The sequence below is a fragment of the Oncorhynchus mykiss genome, unplaced genomic scaffold (assembly GCF_013265735.2).
Source record: "Oncorhynchus mykiss isolate Arlee unplaced genomic scaffold, USDA_OmykA_1.1 un_scaffold_322, whole genome shotgun sequence".
Taxonomy (NCBI): Eukaryota; Metazoa; Chordata; class Actinopteri; order Salmoniformes; family Salmonidae; genus Oncorhynchus; species Oncorhynchus mykiss.
The window spans coordinates 23,540-46,020 of NW_023493771.1; the positions used below are offsets into that span (position 1 = coordinate 23,540).

The 22,481-nt window shown below is 40.9% G+C and overlaps 20 non-coding genes across 20 annotated transcripts; all 20 read right to left on the reverse strand.

The window, feature by feature from the left end:
• Nucleotides 1–907: 907 nt before the first annotated feature.
• On the reverse strand, nt 908–981 carry trnan-guu. Its single transcript has one exon. It is a non-coding gene; the product is annotated as a tRNA-Asn (tRNA).
• A 1,093-nt stretch (nt 982–2,074) lies between these two features.
• Nucleotides 2,075–2,148, reverse strand: trnan-guu. Its single transcript has one exon. It is a non-coding gene; the product is annotated as a tRNA-Asn (tRNA).
• Nucleotides 2,149–3,241: 1,093 nt separating this feature from the next.
• On the reverse strand, nt 3,242–3,315 carry trnan-guu. The gene has a single exon. It is a non-coding gene; the product is annotated as a tRNA-Asn (tRNA).
• A 1,093-nt stretch (nt 3,316–4,408) lies between these two features.
• Nucleotides 4,409–4,482, reverse strand: trnan-guu. Its single transcript has one exon. It is a non-coding gene; the product is annotated as a tRNA-Asn (tRNA).
• Nucleotides 4,483–5,575: 1,093 nt separating this feature from the next.
• trnan-guu lies at nt 5,576–5,649 on the reverse strand. The gene has a single exon. It is a non-coding gene; the product is annotated as a tRNA-Asn (tRNA).
• A 1,093-nt stretch (nt 5,650–6,742) lies between these two features.
• trnan-guu lies at nt 6,743–6,816 on the reverse strand. Its single transcript has one exon. It is a non-coding gene; the product is annotated as a tRNA-Asn (tRNA).
• Nucleotides 6,817–7,909: 1,093 nt separating this feature from the next.
• Nucleotides 7,910–7,983, reverse strand: trnan-guu. Its single transcript has one exon. It is a non-coding gene; the product is annotated as a tRNA-Asn (tRNA).
• A 332-nt stretch (nt 7,984–8,315) lies between these two features.
• On the reverse strand, nt 8,316–8,389 carry trnan-guu. Its single transcript has one exon. It is a non-coding gene; the product is annotated as a tRNA-Asn (tRNA).
• Nucleotides 8,390–9,482: 1,093 nt separating this feature from the next.
• On the reverse strand, nt 9,483–9,556 carry trnan-guu. Its single transcript has one exon. It is a non-coding gene; the product is annotated as a tRNA-Asn (tRNA).
• Nucleotides 9,557–10,643: 1,087 nt separating this feature from the next.
• On the reverse strand, nt 10,644–10,717 carry trnan-guu. Its single transcript has one exon. It is a non-coding gene; the product is annotated as a tRNA-Asn (tRNA).
• A 1,093-nt stretch (nt 10,718–11,810) lies between these two features.
• On the reverse strand, nt 11,811–11,884 carry trnan-guu. The gene has a single exon. It is a non-coding gene; the product is annotated as a tRNA-Asn (tRNA).
• Nucleotides 11,885–12,977: 1,093 nt separating this feature from the next.
• trnan-guu lies at nt 12,978–13,051 on the reverse strand. Its single transcript has one exon. It is a non-coding gene; the product is annotated as a tRNA-Asn (tRNA).
• A 1,093-nt stretch (nt 13,052–14,144) lies between these two features.
• On the reverse strand, nt 14,145–14,218 carry trnan-guu. Its single transcript has one exon. It is a non-coding gene; the product is annotated as a tRNA-Asn (tRNA).
• Nucleotides 14,219–15,311: 1,093 nt separating this feature from the next.
• trnan-guu lies at nt 15,312–15,385 on the reverse strand. The gene has a single exon. It is a non-coding gene; the product is annotated as a tRNA-Asn (tRNA).
• A 1,093-nt stretch (nt 15,386–16,478) lies between these two features.
• Nucleotides 16,479–16,552, reverse strand: trnan-guu. The gene has a single exon. It is a non-coding gene; the product is annotated as a tRNA-Asn (tRNA).
• A 1,093-nt stretch (nt 16,553–17,645) lies between these two features.
• Nucleotides 17,646–17,719, reverse strand: trnan-guu. The gene has a single exon. It is a non-coding gene; the product is annotated as a tRNA-Asn (tRNA).
• A 1,093-nt stretch (nt 17,720–18,812) lies between these two features.
• On the reverse strand, nt 18,813–18,886 carry trnan-guu. Its single transcript has one exon. It is a non-coding gene; the product is annotated as a tRNA-Asn (tRNA).
• A 1,093-nt stretch (nt 18,887–19,979) lies between these two features.
• Nucleotides 19,980–20,053, reverse strand: trnan-guu. Its single transcript has one exon. It is a non-coding gene; the product is annotated as a tRNA-Asn (tRNA).
• A 1,093-nt stretch (nt 20,054–21,146) lies between these two features.
• Nucleotides 21,147–21,220, reverse strand: trnan-guu. The gene has a single exon. It is a non-coding gene; the product is annotated as a tRNA-Asn (tRNA).
• A 1,093-nt stretch (nt 21,221–22,313) lies between these two features.
• On the reverse strand, nt 22,314–22,387 carry trnan-guu. The gene has a single exon. It is a non-coding gene; the product is annotated as a tRNA-Asn (tRNA).
• Between the last annotated feature and the right edge of the window lie 94 nt (nt 22,388–22,481).

Consider the following 22,481-nt stretch of genomic DNA (forward strand, 5'->3'; position numbering starts at 1 on the left):
CTTTTTGAATGGCCTTAAAAGGGCAAAGGTGTAGCGCAATGTTCGTCAGCGCAACATTATATTAAAAGGCATCTGGCAGGAGTAAATTCAGCCACAATCACAAATATATTCTGATAAATATATATGTTAAACAACTGCATTTTCACAAATGTAATATATAATAGCCAAGCACATTCAAAAATAATTAGGGGACTGACTCCGGAAGAATGATGAAGTGGCTAGTCACTTTCATGGCGTATAGGCATACATTTACACACAAACACACTGGACCAACATTGTCCTTCTCGCGAGATAAATATAAATAATACGTTTTTTCATACCAGATTGACATCATTTACGTTGTCATACTAGCCAGATTAATAAGAATAAATTATATGTTCCTTGGAGAACACAGAATGATCAAGCTATTGAGTAACAGAAGATCAGAGACCATTGACAGCCATTTTACCAGTAGGTATAGTAACTTGTCATCTTTCATGTTCAACAACACACTAATCACATGTTACAACAGGAAACACAGCAGGTCAAAAGCAAGCTTACTGTAAGGCCAGGAAGGTCTTCCATATCACTAGAAATAGAAAGACAGCATCCCTGGGTGGGCTCAAATCACCAACTTTGAAATTAACAGTAACGCGCCAACAAATTGTGGTTATACTGACCCTCAGCAGGCCAAAGTCTCATGGAAGCTCACGCCAAGTCAGGAAGGGTCAGTTCACATCTCCACAATCTGAAAAATGTCATCCCTGGGTGGTGTCAAAGCACCAACCTTTAGATTGACAGTCAAACACGCTAACTGATTGCACGAGAGAGGCTTGTGTTGGCATTGACCCTCAGCACGGCAATTTAACAGGAATCTCATAACAGGTAGTCACATCGACATCATGGAGCACAACAAACTGAAAACTGTCGTCCCTGGGTGGGCTTGAACCACCAACCTTTAGATTAACAGTCTAACGCGCTAACCAATTGCGCCACAGAGACTTGTGGTGTATTTAATCCTGACGCTAGATCGCTGGCCATTCGTGATCTCATCCAACTGAACATGGAGTTTACGAAACAACAACACTTTGTTCCAATGGTTGTGTTAACGTGCATCGAAAGTGCAGCAACATTTTCAAGGAAGTAGCCCTGTAGTTTTCTAATGTTTGTTAGCTTTTTGAATGGCCTTAAAAGGGCAAAGATGTAGCGCAATGTTCGTCAGCGCAACATTATATTAAAAGGCATCTGGCAAGAGTAAATTCAGCCACAATCACAAATATATTATGATAAATATATATTTTAAACAACTGCATTTTCACAAATGTAATATATAATCGCCAAGCCCATTCAAAAATAATTAGGGGACTGACTCCGGAAGAATGATGAAGTGGCTAGTCACTTTTATGGCGTATAGGCATACATTTACACACAAAAACTCTGGACCAACATTGTCCTTCTCGCAAGATAAATATAAATAATACGTTTTTTCATACCAGATTGACATCATTTACGTTGTCATACTAGCCAGATTAATAAGAATAAATTATATGTTCCTTGGAGAACACAGAATGATCAAGCTATTGAGTAACAGAAGATCAGAGACCATTGACAGCCATTTTACCAGTAGGTATAGTAACTTGTCATCTTTCATGTTCAACAACACACCAATCACATGTTACAACAGGAAACACAGCAGGTCAAAAGCAAGCTTACTGTAAGGCCAGGAAGGTCTTCCATATCACTAGAAATAGAAAGACAGCATCCCTGGGTGGGCTCAAATCACCAACTTTTAAATGAACAGTCTAACGCGCCAACAAATTGCACCACAGAGACTTGTGGTTATACTGACCCTCAGCAGGCCAAAGTCTCATGGAAGCTCACGCCAAGTCAGGAAGGGGGACTTCACAATCTGAAAAATGTCATCCCTGGGTGGTGTCAAAGCACCAACCTTTAGATTGACAGTCAAACACACTAACTGATTGCACGAGAGAGGCTTGTGTTGGCATTGACCCTCAGCACGGCAATTTAACAGGAATCTCATAACAGGTACAGGGCGTCACATCGACATCATGGAGCACAACAAACTGAAAACTGTCGTCCCTGGGTGGGCTCGAACCACCAACCTTTAGATTAACAGTCTAACGCGCTAACCAATTGCGCCACAGAGACTTGTGGTGTATTTAATACTGACGCTAGATCACTAGCCATTTGTGCTCTCATCCAACTGAACATGGAGTTTACGAAACAACAACACTTTGTTCCAATGGTTGTGTTAACGTGCATCGAAAGTGCAGCAACATTTTCAAGGAAGTAGCCCTGTAGTTTTCTAATGTTTGTTAGCTGTTTGAATGGCCTTAAAAGGGCAAAGATGTAGCGCAATGTTCGTCAGCGCAACATTATATTAAAAGGCATCTGGCAGGAGTAAATTCAGCCACAATCACAAATATATTATGATAAATATATATTTTAAACAACTGCATTTTCACAAATGTAATATATAATCGCCAAGCCCATTCAAAAATAATTAGGGGACTGACTCCGGAAGAATGATGAAGTGGCTAGTCACTTTTATGGCGTATAGGCATACATTTACACACAAAAACTCTGGACCAACATTGTCCTTCTCGCGAGATAAATATAAATAATACGTTTTTTCATACCAGATTGACATCATTTACGTTGTCATACTAGCCAGATTAATAAGAATAAATTATATGTTCCTTGGAGAACACAGAATGATCAAGCTATTGAGTAACAGAAGATCAGAGACCATTGACAGCCATTTTACCAGTAGGTATAGTAACTTGTCATCTTTCATGTTCAACAACACACCAATCACATGTTACAACAGGAAACACAGCAGGTCAAAAGCAAGCTTACTGTAAGGCCAGGAAGGTCTTCCATATCACTAGAAATAGAAAGACAGCATCCCTGGGTGGGCTCAAATCACCAACTTTTAAATGAACAGTCTAACGCGCCAACAAATTGCACCACAGAGACTTGTGGTTATACTGACCCTCAGCAGGCCAAAGTCTCATGGAAGCTAACGCCAAGTCAGGAAGGGGGACTTCACAATCTGAAAAATGTCATCCCTGGGTGGTGTCAAAGCACCAACCTTTAGATTGACAGTCAAACACACTAACTGATTGCACGAGAGAGGCTTGTGTTGGCATTGACCCTCAGCACGGCAATTTAACAGGAATCTCATAACAGGTACAGGGCGTCACATCGACATCATGGAGCACAACAAACTGAAAACTGTCGTCCCTGGGTGGGCTCGAACCACCAACCTTTAGATTAACAGTCTAACGCGCTAACCAATTGCGCCACAGAGACTTGTGGTGTATTTAATACTGACGCTAGATCACTAGCCATTTGTGCTCTCATCCAACTGAACATGGAGTTTACGAAACAACAACACTTTGTTCCAATGGTTGTGTTAACGTGCATCGAAAGTGCAGCAACATTTTCAAGGAAGTAGCCCTGTAGTTTTCTAATGTTTGTTAGCTGTTTGAATGGCCTTAAAAGGGCAAAGATGTAGCGCAATGTTCGTCAGCGCAACATTATATTAAAAGGCATCTGGCAGGAGTAAATTCAGCCACAATCACAAATATATTATGATAAATATATATTTTAAACAACTGCATTTTCACAAATGTAATATATAATCGCCAAGCCCATTCAAAAATAATTAGGGGACTGACTCCGGAAGAATGATGAAGTGGCTAGTCACTTTTATGGCGTATAGGCATACATTTACACACAAAAACTCTGGACCAACATTGTCCTTCTCGCGAGATAAATATAAATAATACGTTTTTTCATACCAGATTGACATCATTTACGTTGTCATACTAGCCAGATTAATAAGAATAAATTATATGTTCCTTGGAGAACACAGAATGATCAAGCTATTGAGTAACAGAAGATCAGAGACCATTGACAGCCATTTTACCAGTAGGTATAGTAACTTGTCATCTTTCATGTTCAACAACACACCAATCACATGTTACAACAGGAAACACAGCAGGTCAAAAGCAAGCTTACTGTAAGGCCAGGAAGGTCTTCCATATCACTAGAAATAGAAAGACAGCATCCCTGGGTGGGCTCAAATCACCAACTTTTAAATGAACAGTCTAACGCGCCAACAAATTGCACCACAGAGACTTGTGGTTATACTGACCCTCAGCAGGCCAAAGTCTCATGGAAGCTCACGCCAAGTCAGGAAGGGGGACTTCACAATCTGAAAAATGTCATCCCTGGGTGGTGTCAAAGCACCAACCTTTAGATTGACAGTCAAACACACTAACTGATTGCACGAGAGAGGCTTGTGTTGGCATTGACCCTCAGCACGGCAATTTAACAGGAATCTCATAACAGGTACAGGACGTCACATCGACATCATGGAGCACAACAAACTGAAAACTGTCGTCCCTGGGTGGGCTCGAACCACCAACCTTTAGATTAACAGTCTAACGCAGTAACCAATTGCGCCACAGAGACTTGTGGTGTATTTAATACTGACGCTAGATCGCTGGCCATTTGTGCTCTCATCCAACTGAACATGGAGTTTACAAAACAACAACACTTTGTTCCAATGGTTGTGTTAACGTGCATCGAAAGTGCAGCAACATTTTCAAGGAAGTAGCCCTGTAGTTTTCTAATGTTTGTTAGCTGTTTGAATGGCCTTAAAAGGGCAAAGATGTAGCGCAATGTTCGTCAGCGCAACATTATATTAAAAGGCATCTGGCAGGAGTAAATTCAGCCACAATCACAAATATATTATGATAAATATATATTTTAAACAACTGCATTTTCACAAATGTAATATATAATCGCCAAGCCCATTCAAAAATAATTAGGGGACTGACTCCGGAAGAATGATGAAGTGGCTAGTCACTTTTATGGCGTATAGGCATACATTTACACACAAAAACTCTGGACCAACATTGTCCTTCTCGCGAGATAAATATAAATAATACGTTTTTTCATACCAGATTGACATCATTTACGTTGTCATACTAGCCAGATTAATAAGAATAAATTATATGTTCCTTGGAGAACACAGAATGATCAAGCTATTGAGTAACAGAAGATCAGAGACCATTGACAGCCATTTTACCAGTAGGTATAGTAACTTGTCATCTTTCATGTTCAACAACACACCAATCACATGTTACAACAGGAAACACAGCAGGTCAAAAGCAAGCTTCCTGTAAGGCCAGGAAGGTCTTCCATATCACTAGAAATAGAAAGACAGCATCCCTGGGTGGGCTCAAATCACCAACTTTTAAATGAACAGTCTAACGCGCCAACAAATTGCACCACAGAGACTTGTGGTTATACTGACCCTCAGCAGGCCAAAGTCTCATGGAAGCTCACGCCAAGTCAGGAAGGGGGACTTCACAATCTGAAAAATGTCATCCCTGGGTGGTGTCAAAGCACCAACCTTTAGATTGACAGTCAAACACACTAACTGATTGCACGAGAGAGGCTTGTGTTGGCATTGACCCTCAGCACGGCAATTTAACAGGAATCTCATAACAGGTACAGGGCGTCACATCGACATCATGGAGCACAACAAACTGAAAACTGTCGTCCCTGGGTGGGCTCGAACCACCAACCTTTAGATTAACAGTCTAACGCGCTAACCAATTGCGCCACAGAGACTTGTGGTGTATTTAATACTGACGCTAGATCACTAGCCATTTGTGCTCTCATCCAACTGAACATGGAGTTTACGAAACAACAACACTTTGTTCCAATGGTTGTGTTAACGTGCATCGAAAGTGCAGCAACATTTTCAAGGAAGTAGCCCTGTAGTTTTCTAATGTTTGTTAGCTGTTTGAATGGCCTTAAAAGGGCAAAGATGTAGCGCAATGTTCGTCAGCGCAACATTATATTAAAAGGCATCTGGCAGGAGTAAATTCAGCCACAATCACAAATATATTATGATAAATATATATTTTAAACAACTGCATTTTCACAAATGTAATATATAATCGCCAAGCCCATTCAAAAATAATTAGGGGACTGACTCCGGAAGAATGATGAAGTGGCTAGTCACTTTTATGGCGTATAGGCATACATTTACACACAAAAACTCTGGACCAACATTGTCCTTCTCGCGAGATAAATATAAATAATACGTTTTTTCATACCAGATTGACATCATTTACGTTGTCATACTAGCCAGATTAATAAGAATAAATTATATGTTCCTTGGAGAACACAGAATGATCAAGCTATTGAGTAACAGAAGATCAGAGACCATTGACAGCCATTTTACCAGTAGGTATAGTAACTTGTCATCTTTCATGTTCAACAACACACCAATCACATGTTACAACAGGAAACACAGCAGGTCAAAAGCAAGCTTACTGTAAGGCCAGGAAGGTCTTCCATATCACTAGAAATAGAAAGACAGCATCCCTGGGTGGGCTCAAATCACCAACTTTTAAATGAACAGTCTAACGCGCCAACAAATTGCACCACAGAGACTTGTGGTTATACTGACCCTCAGCAGGCCAAAGTCTCATGGAAGCTCACGCCAAGTCAGGAAGGGGGACTTCACAATCTGAAAAATGTCATCCCTGGGTGGTGTCAAAGCACCAACCTTTAGATTGACAGTCAAACACACTAACTGATTGCACGAGAGAGGCTTGTGTTGGCATTGACCCTCAGCACGGCAATTTAACAGGAATCTCATAACAGGTACAGGACGTCACATCGACATCATGGAGCACAACAAACTGAAAACTGTCGTCCCTGGGTGGGCTCGAACCACCAACCTTTAGATTAACAGTCTAACGCAGTAACCAATTGCGCCACAGAGACTTGTGGTGTATTTAATACTGACGCTAGATCGCTGGCCATTTGTGCTCTCATCCAACTGAACATGGAGTTTACAAAACAACAACACTTTGTTCCAATGGTTGTGTTAACGTGCATCGAAAGTGCAGCAACATTTTCAAGGAAGTAGCCCTGTAGTTTTCTAATGTTTGTTAGCTGTTTGAATGGCCTTAAAAGGGCAAAGATGTAGCGCAATGTTCGTCAGCGCAACATTATATTAAAAGGCATCTGGCAGGAGTAAATTCAGCCACAATCACAAATATATTATGATAAATATATATTTTAAACAACTGCATTTTCACAAATGTAATATATAATCGCCAAGCCCATTCAAAAATAATTAGGGGACTGACTCCGGAAGAATGATGAAGTGGCTAGTCACTTTTATGGCGTATAGGCATACATTTACACACAAAAACTCTGGACCAACATTGTCCTTCTCGCGAGATAAATATAAATAATACGTTTTTTCATACCAGATTGACATCATTTACGTTGTCATACTAGCCAGATTAATAAGAATAAATTATATGTTCCTTGGAGAACACAGAATGATCAAGCTATTGAGTAACAGAAGATCAGAGACCATTGACAGCCATTTTACCAGTAGGTATAGTAACTTGTCATCTTTCATGTTCAACAACACACCAATCACATGTTACAACAGGAAACACAGCAGGTCAAAAGCAAGCTTCCTGTAAGGCCAGGAAGGTCTTCCATATCACTAGAAATAGAAAGACAGCATCCCTGGGTGGGCTCAAATCACCAACTTTTAAATGAACAGTCTAACGCGCCAACAAATTGCACCACAGAGACTTGTGGTTATACTGACCCTCAGCAGGCCAAAGTCTCATGGAAGCTCACGCCAAGTCAGGAAGGGGGACTTCACAATCTGAAAAATGTCATCCCTGGGTGGTGTCAAAGCACCAACCTTTAGATTGACAGTCAAACACACTAACTGATTGCACGAGAGAGGCTTGTGTTGGCATTGACCCTCAGCACGGCAATTTAACAGGAATCTCATAACAGGTACAGGACGTCACATCGACATCATGGAGCACAACAAACTGAAAACTGTCGTCCCTGGGTGGGCTCGAACCACCAACCTTTAGATTAACAGTCTAACGCGCTAACCAATTGCGCCACAGAGACTTGTGGTGTATTTAATACTGACGCTAGATCACTGGCCATTTGTGCTCTCATCCAACTGAACATGGAGTTTACGAAACAACAACACTTTGTTCCAATGGTTGTGTTAACGTCAGGAAGTCAGGTCAGGAAGGGTCAGTTCACATCTCCACAATCTGAAAAATGTCATCCCTGGGTGGTGTCAAAGCACCAACCTTTAGATTGACAGTCAAACACGCTAACTGATTGCACGAGAGAGGCTTGTGTTGGCATTGACCCTCAGCACGGCAATTTAACAGGAATCTCATAACAGGTAGTCACATCGACATCATGGAGCACAACAAACTGAAAACTGTCGTCCCTGGGTGGGCTTGAACCACCAACCTTTAGATTAACAGTCTAACGCGCTAACCAATTGCGCCACAGAGACTTGTGGTGTATTTAATCCTGACGCTAGATCGCTGGCCATTCGTGATCTCATCCAACTGAACATGGAGTTTACGAAACAACAACACTTTGTTCCAATGGTTGTGTTAACGTGCATCGAAAGTGCAGCAACATTTTCAAGGAAGTAGCCCTGTAGTTTTCTAATGTTTGTTAGCTTTTTGAATGGCCTTAAAAGGGCAAAGATGTAGCGCAATGTTCGTCAGCGCAACATTATATTAAAAGGCATCTGGCAAGAGTAAATTCAGCCACAATCACAAATATATTATGATAAATATATATTTTAAACAACTGCATTTTCACAAATGTAATATATAATCGCCAAGCCCATTCAAAAATAATTAGGGGACTGACTCCGGAAGAATGATGAAGTGGCTAGTCACTTTTATGGCGTATAGGCATACATTTACACACAAAAACTCTGGACCAACATTGTCCTTCTCGCAAGATAAATATAAATAATACGTTTTTTCATACCAGATTGACATCATTTACGTTGTCATACTAGCCAGATTAATAAGAATAAATTATATGTTCCTTGGAGAACACAGAATGATCAAGCTATTGAGTAACAGAAGATCAGAGACCATTGACAGCCATTTTACCAGTAGGTATAGTAACTTGTCATCTTTCATGTTCAACAACACACCAATCACATGTTACAACAGGAAACACAGCAGGTCAAAAGCAAGCTTACTGTAAGGCCAGGAAGGTCTTCCATATCACTAGAAATAGAAAGACAGCATCCCTGGGTGGGCTCAAATCACCAACTTTTAAATGAACAGTCTAACGCGCCAACAAATTGCACCACAGAGACTTGTGGTTATACTGACCCTCAGCAGGCCAAAGTCTCATGGAAGCTCACGCCAAGTCAGGAAGGGGGACTTCACAATCTGAAAAATGTCATCCCTGGGTGGTGTCAAAGCACCAACCTTTAGATTGACAGTCAAACACACTAACTGATTGCACGAGAGAGGCTTGTGTTGGCATTGACCCTCAGCACGGCAATTTAACAGGAATCTCATAACAGGTACAGGGCGTCACATCGACATCATGGAGCACAACAAACTGAAAACTGTCGTCCCTGGGTGGGCTCGAACCACCAACCTTTAGATTAACAGTCTAACGCGCTAACCAATTGCGCCACAGAGACTTGTGGTGTATTTAATACTGACGCTAGATCACTAGCCATTTGTGCTCTCATCCAACTGAACATGGAGTTTACGAAACAACAACACTTTGTTCCAATGGTTGTGTTAACGTGCATCGAAAGTGCAGCAACATTTTCAAGGAAGTAGCCCTGTAGTTTTCTAATGTTTGTTAGCTGTTTGAATGGCCTTAAAAGGGCAAAGATGTAGCGCAATGTTCGTCAGCGCAACATTATATTAAAAGGCATCTGGCAGGAGTAAATTCAGCCACAATCACAAATATATTATGATAAATATATATTTTAAACAACTGCATTTTCACAAATGTAATATATAATCGCCAAGCCCATTCAAAAATAATTAGGGGACTGACTCCGGAAGAATGATGAAGTGGCTAGTCACTTTTATGGCGTATAGGCATACATTTACACACAAAAACTCTGGACCAACATTGTCCTTCTCGCGAGATAAATATAAATAATACGTTTTTTCATACCAGATTGACATCATTTACGTTGTCATACTAGCCAGATTAATAAGAATAAATGATATGTTCCTTGGAGAACACAGAATGATCAAGCTATTGAGTAACAGAAGATCAGAGACCATTGACAGCCATTTTACCAGTAGGTATAGTAACTTGTCATCTTTCATGTTCAACAACACACCAATCACATGTTACAACAGGAAACACAGCAGGTCAAAAGCAAGCTTACTGTAAGGCCAGGAAGGTCTTCCATATCACTAGAAATAGAAAGACAGCATCCCTGGGTGGGCTCAAATCACCAACTTTTAAATGAACAGTCTAACGCGCCAACAAATTGCACCACAGAGACTTGTGGTTATACTGACCCTCAGCAGGCCAAAGTCTCATGGAAGCTAACGCCAAGTCAGGAAGGGGGACTTCACAATCTGAAAAATGTCATCCCTGGGTGGTGTCAAAGCACCAACCTTTAGATTGACAGTCAAACACACTAACTGATTGCACGAGAGAGGCTTGTGTTGGCATTGACCCTCAGCACGGCAATTTAACAGGAATCTCATAACAGGTAGTCACATCGACATCATGGAGCACAACAAACTGAAAACTGTCGTCCCTGGGTGGGCTCGAACCACCAACCTTTAGATTAACAGTCTAACGCGCTAACCAATTGCGCCACAGAGACTTGTGGAGTATTTAATACTGACGCTAGATCACTGGCCATTTGTGCTCTCATCCAACTGAACATGGAGTTTACGAAACAACAACACTTTGTTCCAATGGTTGTGTTAACGTGCATCGAAAGTGCAGCAACATTTTCAAGGAAGTAGCCCTGTAGTTTTCTAATGTTTGTTAGCTGTTTGAATGGCCTTAAAAGGGCAAAGATGTAGCGCAATGTTCGTCAGCGCAACATTATATTAAAAGGCATCTGGCAGGAGTAAATTCAGCCACAATCACAAATATATTATGATAAATATATATTTTAAACAACTGCATTTTCACAAATGTAATATATAATCGCCAAGCCCATTCAAAAATAATTAGGGGACTGACTCCGGAAGAATGATGAAGTGGCTAGTCACTTTTATGGCGTATAGGCATACATTTACACACAAAAACTCTGGACCAACATTGTCCTTCTCGCGAGATAAATATAAATAATACGTTTTTTCATACCAGATTGACATCATTTACGTTGTCATACTAGCCAGATTAATAAGAATAAATTATATGTTCCTTGGAGAACACAGAATGATCAAGCTATTGAGTAACAGAAGATCAGAGACCATTGACAGCCATTTTACCAGTAGGTATAGTAACTTGTCATCTTTCATGTTCAACAACACACCAATCACATGTTACAACAGGAAACACAGCAGGTCAAAAGCAAGCTTACTGTAAGGCCAGGAAGGTCTTCCATATCACTAGAAATAGAAAGACAGCATCCCTGGGTGGGCTCAAATCACCAACTTTTAAATGAACAGTCTAACGCGCCAACAAATTGCACCACAGAGACTTGTGGTTATACTGACCCTCAGCAGGCCAAAGTCTCATGGAAGCTCACGCCAAGTCAGGAAGGGGGACTTCACAATCTGAAAAATGTCATCCCTGGGTGGTGTCAAAGCACCAACCTTTAGATTGACAGTCAAACACACTAACTGATTGCACGAGAGAGGCTTGTGTTGGCATTGACCCTCAGCACGGCAATTTAACAGGAATCTCATAACAGGTACAGGACGTCACATCGACATCATGGAGCACAACAAACTGAAAACTGTCGTCCCTGGGTGGGCTCGAACCACCAACCTTTAGATTAACAGTCTAACGCAGTAACCAATTGCGCCACAGAGACTTGTGGTGTATTTAATACTGACGCTAGATCGCTGGCCATTTGTGCTCTCATCCAACTGAACATGGAGTTTACAAAACAACAACACTTTGTTCCAATGGTTGTGTTAACGTGCATCGAAAGTGCAGCAACATTTTCAAGGAAGTAGCCCTGTAGTTTTCTAATGTTTGTTAGCTGTTTGAATGGCCTTAAAAGGGCAAAGATGTAGCGCAATGTTCGTCAGCGCAACATTATATTAAAAGGCATCTGGCAGGAGTAAATTCAGCCACAATCACAAATATATTATGATAAATATATATTTTAAACAACTGCATTTTCACAAATGTAATATATAATCGCCAAGCCCATTCAAAAATAATTAGGGGACTGACTCCGGAAGAATGATGAAGTGGCTAGTCACTTTTATGGCGTATAGGCATACATTTACACACAAAAACTCTGGACCAACATTGTCCTTCTCGCGAGATAAATATAAATAATACGTTTTTTCATACCAGATTGACATCATTTACGTTGTCATACTAGCCAGATTAATAAGAATAAATTATATGTTCCTTGGAGAACACAGAATGATCAAGCTATTGAGTAACAGAAGATCAGAGACCATTGACAGCCATTTTACCAGTAGGTATAGTAACTTGTCATCTTTCATGTTCAACAACACACCAATCACATGTTACAACAGGAAACACAGCAGGTCAAAAGCAAGCTTACTGTAAGGCCAGGAAGGTCTTCCATATCACTAGAAATAGAAAGACAGCATCCCTGGGTGGGCTCAAATCACCAACTTTTAAATGAACAGTCTAACGCGCCAACAAATTGCACCACAGAGACTTGTGGTTATACTGACCCTCAGCAGGCCAAAGTCTCATGGAAGCTCACGCCAAGTCAGGAAGGGGGACTTCACAATCTGAAAAATGTCATCCCTGGGTGGTGTCAAAGCACCAACCTTTAGATTGACAGTCAAACACACTAACTGATTGCACGAGAGAGGCTTGTGTTGGCATTGACCCTCAGCACGGCAATTTAACAGGAATCTCATAACAGGTACAGGACGTCACATCGACATCATGGAGCACAACAAACTGAAAACTGTCGTCCCTGGGTGGGCTCGAACCACCAACCTTTAGATTAACAGTCTAACGCGCTAACCAATTGCGCCACAGAGACTTGTGGTGTATTTAATACTGACGCTAGATCGCTGGCCATTTGTGCTCTCATCCAACTGAACATGGAGTTTACGAAACAACAACACTTTGTTCCAATGGTTGTGTTAACGTGCATCGAAAGTGCAGCAACATTTTCAAGGAAGTAGCCCTGTAGTTTTCTAATGTTTGTTAGCTGTTTGAATGGCCTTAAAAGGGCAAAGATGTAGCGCAATGTTCGTCAGCGCAACATTATATTAAAAGGCATCTGGCAGGAGTAAATTCAGCCACAATCACAAATATATTATGATAAATATATATTTTAAACAACTGCATTTTCACAAATGTAATATATAATCGCCAAGCCCATTCAAAAATAATTAGGGGACTGACTCCGGAAGAATGATGAAGTGGCTAGTCACTTTTATGGCGTATAGGCATACATTTACACACAAAAACTCTGGACCAACATTGTCCTTCTCGCGAGATAAATATAAATAATACGTTTTTTCATACCAGATTGACATCATTTACGTTGTCATACTAGCCAGATTAATAAGAATAAATTATATGTTCCTTGGAGAACACAGAATGATCAAGCTATTGAGTAACAGAAGATCAGAGACCATTGACAGCCATTTTACCAGTAGGTATAGTAACTTGTCATCTTTCATGTTCAACAACACACCAATCACATGTTACAACAGGAAACACAGCAGGTCAAAAGCAAGCTTACTGTAAGGCCAGGAAGGTCTTCCATATAACTAGAAATAGAAAGACAGCATCCCTGGGTGGGCTCAAATCACCAACTTTTAAATGAACAGTCTAACGCGCCAACAAATTGCACCACAGAGACTTGTGGTTATACTGACCCTCAGCAGGCCAAAGTCTCATGGAAGCTCACGCCAAGTCAGGAAGGGGGACTTCACAATCTGAAAAATGTCATCCCTGGGTGGTGTCAAAGCACCAACCTTTAGATTGACAGTCAAACACACTAACTGATTGCACGAGAGAGGCTTGTGTTGGCATTGACCCTCAGCACGGCAATTTAACAGGAATCTCATAACAGGTACAGGACGTCACATCGACATCATGGAGCACAACAAACTGAAAACTGTCGTCCCTGGGTGGGCTCGAACCACCAACCTTTAGATTAACAGTCTAACGCGCTAACCAATTGCGCCACAGAGACTTGTGGTGTATTTAATACTGACGCTAGATCGCTGCCCATTTGTGCTCTCATCCAACTGAACATGGAGTTTACGAAACAACAACACTTTGTTCCAATGGTTGTGTTAACGTGCATCGAAAGTGCAGCAACATTTTCAAGGAAGTAGCCCTGTAGTTTTCTAATGTTTGTTAGCTGTTTGAATGGCCTTAAAAGGGCAAAGATGTAGCGCAATGTTCGTCAGCGCAACATTATATTAAAAGGCATCTGGCAGGAGTAAATTCAGCCACAATCACAAATATATTATGATAAATATATATTTTAAACAACTGCATTTTCACAAATGTAATATATAATCGCCAAGCCCATTCAAAAATAATTAGGGGACTGACTCCGGAAGAATGATGAAGTGGCTAGTCACTTTTATGGCGTATAGGCATACATTTACACACAAAAACTCTGGACCAACATTGTCCTTCTCGCGAGATAAATATAAATAATACGTTTTTTCATACCAGATTGACATCATTTACGTTGTCATACTAGCCAGATTAATAAGAATAAATTATATGTTCCTTGGAGAACACAGAATGATCAAGCTATTGAGTAACAGAAGATCAGAGACCATTGACAGCCATTTTACCAGTAGGTATAGTAACTTGTCATCTTTCATGTTCAACAACACACCAATCACATGTTACAACAGGAAACACAGCAGGTCAAAAGCAAGCTTACTGTAAGGCCAGGAAGGTCTTCCATATCACTAGAAATAGAAAGACAGCATCCCTGGGTGGGGTCAAATCACCAACTTTTAAATGAACAGTCTAACGCGCCAACAAATTGCACCACAGAGACTTGTGGTTATACTGACCCTCAGCAGGCCAAAGTCTCATGGAAGCTAACGCCAAGTCAGGAAGGGGGACTTCACAATCTGAAAAATGTCATCCCTGGGTGGTGTCAAAGCACCAACCTTTAGATTGACAGTCAAACACACTAACTGATTGCACGAGAGAGGCTTGTGTTGGCATTGACCCTCAGCACGGCAATTTAACAGGAATCTCATAACAGGTACAGGACGTCACATCGACATCATGGAGCACAACAAACTGAAAACTGTCGTCCCTGGGTGGGCTCGAACCACCAACCTTTAGATTAACAGTCTAACGCGCTAACCAATTGCGCCACAGAGACTTGTGGTGTATTTAATACTGACGCTAGATCGCTGGCCATTTGTGCTCTCATCCAACTGAACATGGAGTTTACGAAACAACAACACTTTGTTCCAATGGTTGTGTTAACGTGCATCGAAAGTGCAGCAACATTTTCAAGGAAGTAGCCCTGTAGTTTTCTAATGTTTGTTAGCTGTTTGAATGGCCTTAAAAGGGCAAAGATGTAGCGCAATGTTCGTCAGCGCAACATTATATTAAAAGGCATCTGGCAGGAGTAAATTCAGCCACAATCACAAATATATTATGATAAATATATATTTTAAACAACTGCATTTTCACAAATTTAATATATAATCGCCAAGCCCATTCAAAAATAATTAGGGGACTGACTCCGGAAGAATGATGAAGTGGCTAGTCACTTTTATGGCGTATAGGCATACATTTACACACAAACACACTGGACCAACATTGTCCTTCTCGCGAGATAAATATAAATAATACGTTTTTTCATACCAGATTGACATCATTTACGTTGTCATACTAGCCAGATTAATAAGAATAAATTATATGTTCCTTGGAGAACACAGAATGATCAAGCTATTGAGTAACAGAAGATCAGAGACCATTGACAGCCATTTTACCAGTAGGTATAGTAACTTGTCATCTTTCATGTTCAACAACACACCAATCACATGTTACAACAGGAAACACAGCAGGTCAAAAGCAAGCTTACTGTAAGGCCAGGAAGGTCTTCCATATCACTAGAAATAGAAAGACAGCATCCCTGGGTGGGCTCAAATCACCAACTTTTAAATGAACAGTCTAACGCGCCAACAAATTGCACCACAGAGACTTGTGGTTATACTGACCCTCAGCAGGCCAAAGTCTCATGGAAGCTCACGCCAAGTCAGGAAGGGGGACTTCACAATCTGAAAAATGTCATCCCTGGGTGGTGTCAAAGCACCAACCTTTAGATTGACAGTCAAACACACTAACTGATTGCACGAGAGAGGCTTGTGTTGGCATTGACCCTCAGCACGGCAATTTAACAGGAATCTCATAACAGGTACAGGACGTCACATCGACATCATGGAGCACAACAAACTGAAAACTGTCGTCCCTGGGTGGGCTCGAACCACCAACCTTTAGATTAACAGTCTAACGCGCTAACCAATTGCGCCACAGAGACTTGTGGTGTATTTAATACTGACGCTAGATCGCTGGCCATTTGTGCTCTCATCCAACTGAACATGGAGTTTACGAAACAACAACACTTTGTTCCAATGGTTGTGTTAACGTGCATCGAAAGTGCAGCAACATTTTCAAGGAAGTAGCCCTGTAGTTTTCTAATGTTTGTTAGCTGTTTGAATGGCCTTAAAAGGGCAAAGATGTAGCGCAATGTTCGTCAGCGCAACATTATATTAAAAGGCATCTGGCAGGAGTAAATTCAGCCACAATCACAAATATATTATGATAAATATATATTTTAAACAACTGCATTTTCACAAATGTAATATATAATCGCCAAGCCCATTCAAAAATAATTAGGGGACTGACTCCGGAAGAATGATGAAGTGGCTAGTCACTTTTATGGCGTATAGGCATACATTTACACACAAAAACTCTGGACCAACATTGTCCTTCTCGCGAGATAAATATAAATAATACGTTTTTTCATACCAGATTGACATCATTTACGTTGTCATACTAGCCAGATTAATAAGAATAAATTATATGTTCCTTGGAGAACACAGAATGATCAAGCTATTGAGTAACAGAAGATCAGAGACCATTGACAGCCATTTTACCAGTAGGTATAGTAACTTGTCATCTTTCATGTTCAACAACACACCAATCACATGTTACAACAGGAAACACAGCAGGTCAAAAGCAAGCTTACTGTAAGGCCAGGAAGGTCTTCCATATCACTAGAAATAGAAAGACAGCATCCCTGGGTGGGCTCAAATCACCAACTTTTAAATGAACAGTCTAACGCGCCAACAAATTGCACCACAGAGACTTGTGGTTATACTGACCCTCAGCAGGCCAAAGTCTCATGGAAGCTCACGCCAAGTCAGGAAGGGGGACTTCACAATCTGAAAAATGTCATCCCTGGGTGGTGTCAAAGCACCAACCTTTAGATTGACAGTCAAACACACTAACTGATTGCACGAGAGAGGCTTGTGTTGGCATTGACCCTCAGCACGGCAATTTAACAGGAATCTCATAACAGGTACAGGACGTCACATCGACATCATGGAGCACAACAAACTGAAAACTGTCGTCCCTGGGTGGGCTCGAACCACCAACCTTTAGATTAACAGTCTAACGCGCTAACCAATTGCGCCACAGAGACTTGTGGTGTATTTAATACTGACGCTAGATCGCTGGCCATTTGTGCTCTCATCCAACTGAACATGGAGTTTACGAAACAACAACACTTTGTTCCAATGGTTGTGTTAACGTGCATCGAAAGTGCAGCAACATTTTCAAGGAAGTAGCCCTGTAGTTTTCTAATGTTTGTTAGCTGTTTGAATGGCCTTAAAAGGGCAAAGATGTAGCGCAATGTTCGTCAGCGCAACATTATATTAAAAGGCATCTGGCAGGAGTAAATTCAGCCACAATCACAAATATATTATGATAAATATATATTTTAAACAACTGCATTTTCACAAATGTAATATATAATCGCCAAGCCCATTCAAAAATAATTAGGGGACTGACTCCGGAAGAATGATGAAGTGGCTAGTCACTTTTATGGCGTATAGGCATACATTTACACACAAAAACTCTGGACCAACATTGTCCTTCTCGCGAGATAAATATAAATAATACGTTTTTTCATACCAGATTGACATCATTTACGTTGTCATACTAGCCAGATTAATAAGAATAAATTATATGTTCCTTGGAGAACACAGAATGATCAAGCTATTGAGTAACAGAAGATCAGAGACCATTGACAGCCATTTTACCAGTAGGTATAGTAACTTGTCATCTTTCATGTTCAACAACACACCAATCACATGTTACAACAGGAAACACAGCAGGTCAAAAGCAAGCTTACTGTAAGGCCAGGAAGGTCTTCCATATCACTAGAAATAGAAAGACAGCATCCCTGGGTGGGCTCAAATCACCAACTTTTAAATGAACAGTCTAACGCGCCAACAAATTGCACCACAGAGACTTGTGGTTATACTGACCCTCAGCAGGCCAAAGTCTCATGGAAGCTCACGCCAAGTCAGGAAGGGGGACTTCACAATCTGAAAAATGTCATCCCTGGGTGGTGTCAAAGCACCAACCTTTAGATTGACAGTCAAACACACTAACTGATTGCACGAGAGAGGCTTGTGTTGGCATTGACCCTCAGCACGGCAATTTAACAGGAATCTCATAACAGGTACAGGACGTCACATCGACATCATGGAGCACAACAAACTGAAAACTGTCGTCCCTGGGTGGGCTCGAACCACCAACCTTTAGATTAACAGTCTAACGCGCTAACCAATTGCGCCACAGAGACTTGTGGTGTATTTAATACTGACGCTAGATCGCTGCCCATTTGTGCTCTCATCCAACTGAACATGGAGTTTACGAAACAACAACACTTTGTTCCAATGGTTGTGTTAACGTGCATCGAAAGTGCAGCAACATTTTCAAGGAAGTAGCCCTGTAGTTTTCTAATGTTTGTTAGCTGTTTGAATGGCCTTAAAAGGGCAAAGATGTAGCGCAATGTTCGTCAGCGCAACATTATATTAAAAGGCATCTGGCAGGAGTAAATTCAGCCACAATCACAAATATATTATGATAAATATATATTTTAAACAACTGCATTTTCACAAATGTAATATATAATCGCCAAGCCCATTCAAAAATAATTAGGGGACTGACTCCGGAAGAATGATGAAGTGGCTAGTCACTTTTATGGCGTATAGGCATACATTTACACACAAAAACTCTGGACCAACATTGTCCTTCTCGCGAGATAAATATAAATAATACGTTTTTTCATACCAGATTGACATCATTTACGTTGTCATACTAGCCAGATTAATAAGAATAAATTATATGTTCCTTGGAGAACACAGAATGATCAAGCTATTGAGTAACAGAAGATCAGAGACCATTGACAGCCATTTTACCAGTAGGTATAGTAACTTGTCATCTTTCATGTTCAACAACACACCAATCACATGTTACAACAGGAAACACAGCAGGTCAAAAGCAAGCTTACTGTAAGGCCAGGAAGGTCTTCCATATAACTAGAAATAGAAAGACAGCATCCCTGGGTGGGCTCAAATCACCAACTTTTAAATGAACAGTCTAACGCGCCAACAAATTGCACCACAGAGACTTGTGGTTATACTGACCCTCAGCAGGCCAAAGTCTCATGGAAGCTCACGCCAAGTCAGGAAGGGGGACTTCACAATCTGAAAAATGTCATCCCTGGGTGGTGTCAAAGCACCAACCTTTAGATTGACAGTCAAACACACTAACTGATTGCACGAGAGAGGCTTGTGTTGGCATTGACCCTCAGCACGGCAATTTAACAGGAATCTCATAACAGGTACAGGACGTCACATCGACATCATGGAGCACAACAAACTGAAAACTGTCGTCCCTGGGTGGGCTCGAACCACCAACCTTTAGATTAACAGTCTAACGCGCTAACCAATTGCGCCACAGAGACTTGTGGTGTATTTAATACTGACGCTAGATCGCTGGCCATTTGTGCTCTCATCCAACTGAACATGGAGTTTACGAAACAACAACACTTTGTTCCAATGGTTGTGTTAACGTGCATCGAAAGTGCAGCAACATTTTCAAGGAAGTAGCCCTGTAGTTTTCTAATGTTTGTTAGCTGTTTGAATGGCCTTAAAAGGGCAAAGATGTAGCGCAATGTTCGTCAGCGCAACATTATATTAAAAGGCATCTGGCAGGAGTAAATTCAGCCACAATCACAAATATATTATGATAAATATATATTTTAAACAACTGCATTTTCACAAATTTAATATATAATCGCCAAGCCCATTCAAAAATAATTAGGGGACTGACTCCGGAAGAATGATGAAGTGGCTAGTCACTTTTATGGCGTATAGGCATACATTTACACACAAAAACTCTGGACCAACATTGTCCTTCTCGCGAGATAAATATAAATAATACGTTTTTTCATACCAGATTGACATCATTTACGTTGTCATACTAGCCAGATTAATAAGAATAAATTATATGTTCCTTGGAGAACACAGAATGATCAAGCTATTGAGTAACAGAAGATCAGAGACCATTGACAGCCATTTTACCAGTAGGTATAGTAACTTGTCATCTTTCATGTTCAACAACACACCAATCACATGTTACAACAGGAAACACAGCAGGTCAAAAGCAAGCTTACTGTAAGGCCAGGAAGGTCTTCCATATCACTAGAAATAGAAAGACAGCATCCCTGGGTGGGGTCAAATCACCAACTTTTAAATGAACAGTCTAACGCGCCAACAAATTGCACCACAGAGACTTGTGGTTATACTGACCCTCAGCAGGCCAAAGTCTCATGGAAGCTAACGCCAAGTCAGGAAGGGGGACTTCACAATCTGAAAAATGTCATCCCTGGGTGGTGTCAAAGCACCAACCTTTAGATTGACAGTCAAACACACTAACTGATTGCACGAGAGAGGCTTGTGTTGGCATTGACCCTCAGCACGGCAATTTAACAGGAATCTCATAACAGGTACAGGACGTCACATCGACATCATGGAGCACAACAAACTGAAAACTGTCGTCCCTGGGTGGGCTCGAACCACCAACCTTTAGATTAACAGTCTAACGCGCTAACCAATTGCGCCACAGAGACTTGTGGTGTATTTAATACTGACGCTAGATCGCTGGCCATTTGTGCTCTCATCCAACTGAACATGGAGTTTACGAAACAACAACACTTTGTTCCAATGGTTGTGTTAACGTGCATCGAAAGTGCAGCAACATTTTCAAGGAAGTAGCCCTGTAGTTTTCTAATGTTTGTTAGCTGTTTGAATGGCCTTAAAAGGGCAAAGATGTAGCGCAATGTTCGTCAGCGCAACATTATATTAAAAGGCATCTGGCAGGAGTAAATTCAGCCACAATCACAAATATATTATGATAAATATATATTTTAAACAACTGCATTTTCACAAATTTAATATATAATCGCCAAGCCCATTCAAAAATAATTAGGGGACTGACTCCGGAAGAATGATGAAGTGGCTAGTCACTTTTATGGCGTATAGGCATACATTTACACACAAACACACTGGACCAACATTGTCCTTCTCGCGAGATAAATATAAATAATACGTTTTTTCATACCAGATTGACATCATTTACGTTGTCATACTAGCCAGATTAATAAGAATAAATTATATGTTCCTTGGAGAACACAGAATGATCAAGCTATTGAGTAACAGAAGATCAGAGACCATTGACAGCCATTTTACCAGTAGGTATAGTAACTTGTCATCTTTCATGTTCAACAACACACCAATCACATGTTACAACAGGAAACACAGCAGGTCAAAAGCAAGCTTACTGTAAGGCCAGGAAGGTCTTCCATATCACTAGAAATAGAAAGACAGCATCCCTAGGTGGGCTCAAATCACCAACTTTTAAATGAACAGTCTAACGCGCCAACAAATTACACCACAGAGACTTGTGGTTATACTGACCCTCAGCAGGCCAAAGTCTCATGGAAGCTAACGCCAAGTCAGGAAGGGGGACTTCACAATCTGAAAAACGTCATCCCTGGGTGGTGTCAAAGAACCAACCTTTAGATAGACAGTCAAACACACTAACTGATTGCACGAGAGAGGCTTGTGTTGGCATTGACCCTCAGCACTGCAATTTAACAGGAATCTCATAACAGGTACAGGACGTCACATCGACATCATGGAGCACAACAAACTGAAAACTGTCGTCCCTGGGTGGGCTCGAACCACCAACCTTTAGATTAACAGTCTAACGCGCTAACCAATTGCGCCACAGAGACTTGTGGTGTATTTAACACTGACGCTAGATCGCTGGCCATTTGTGCTCTCATCCAACTGAACATGGAGTTTACGAAACAACAACACTTTGTTCCA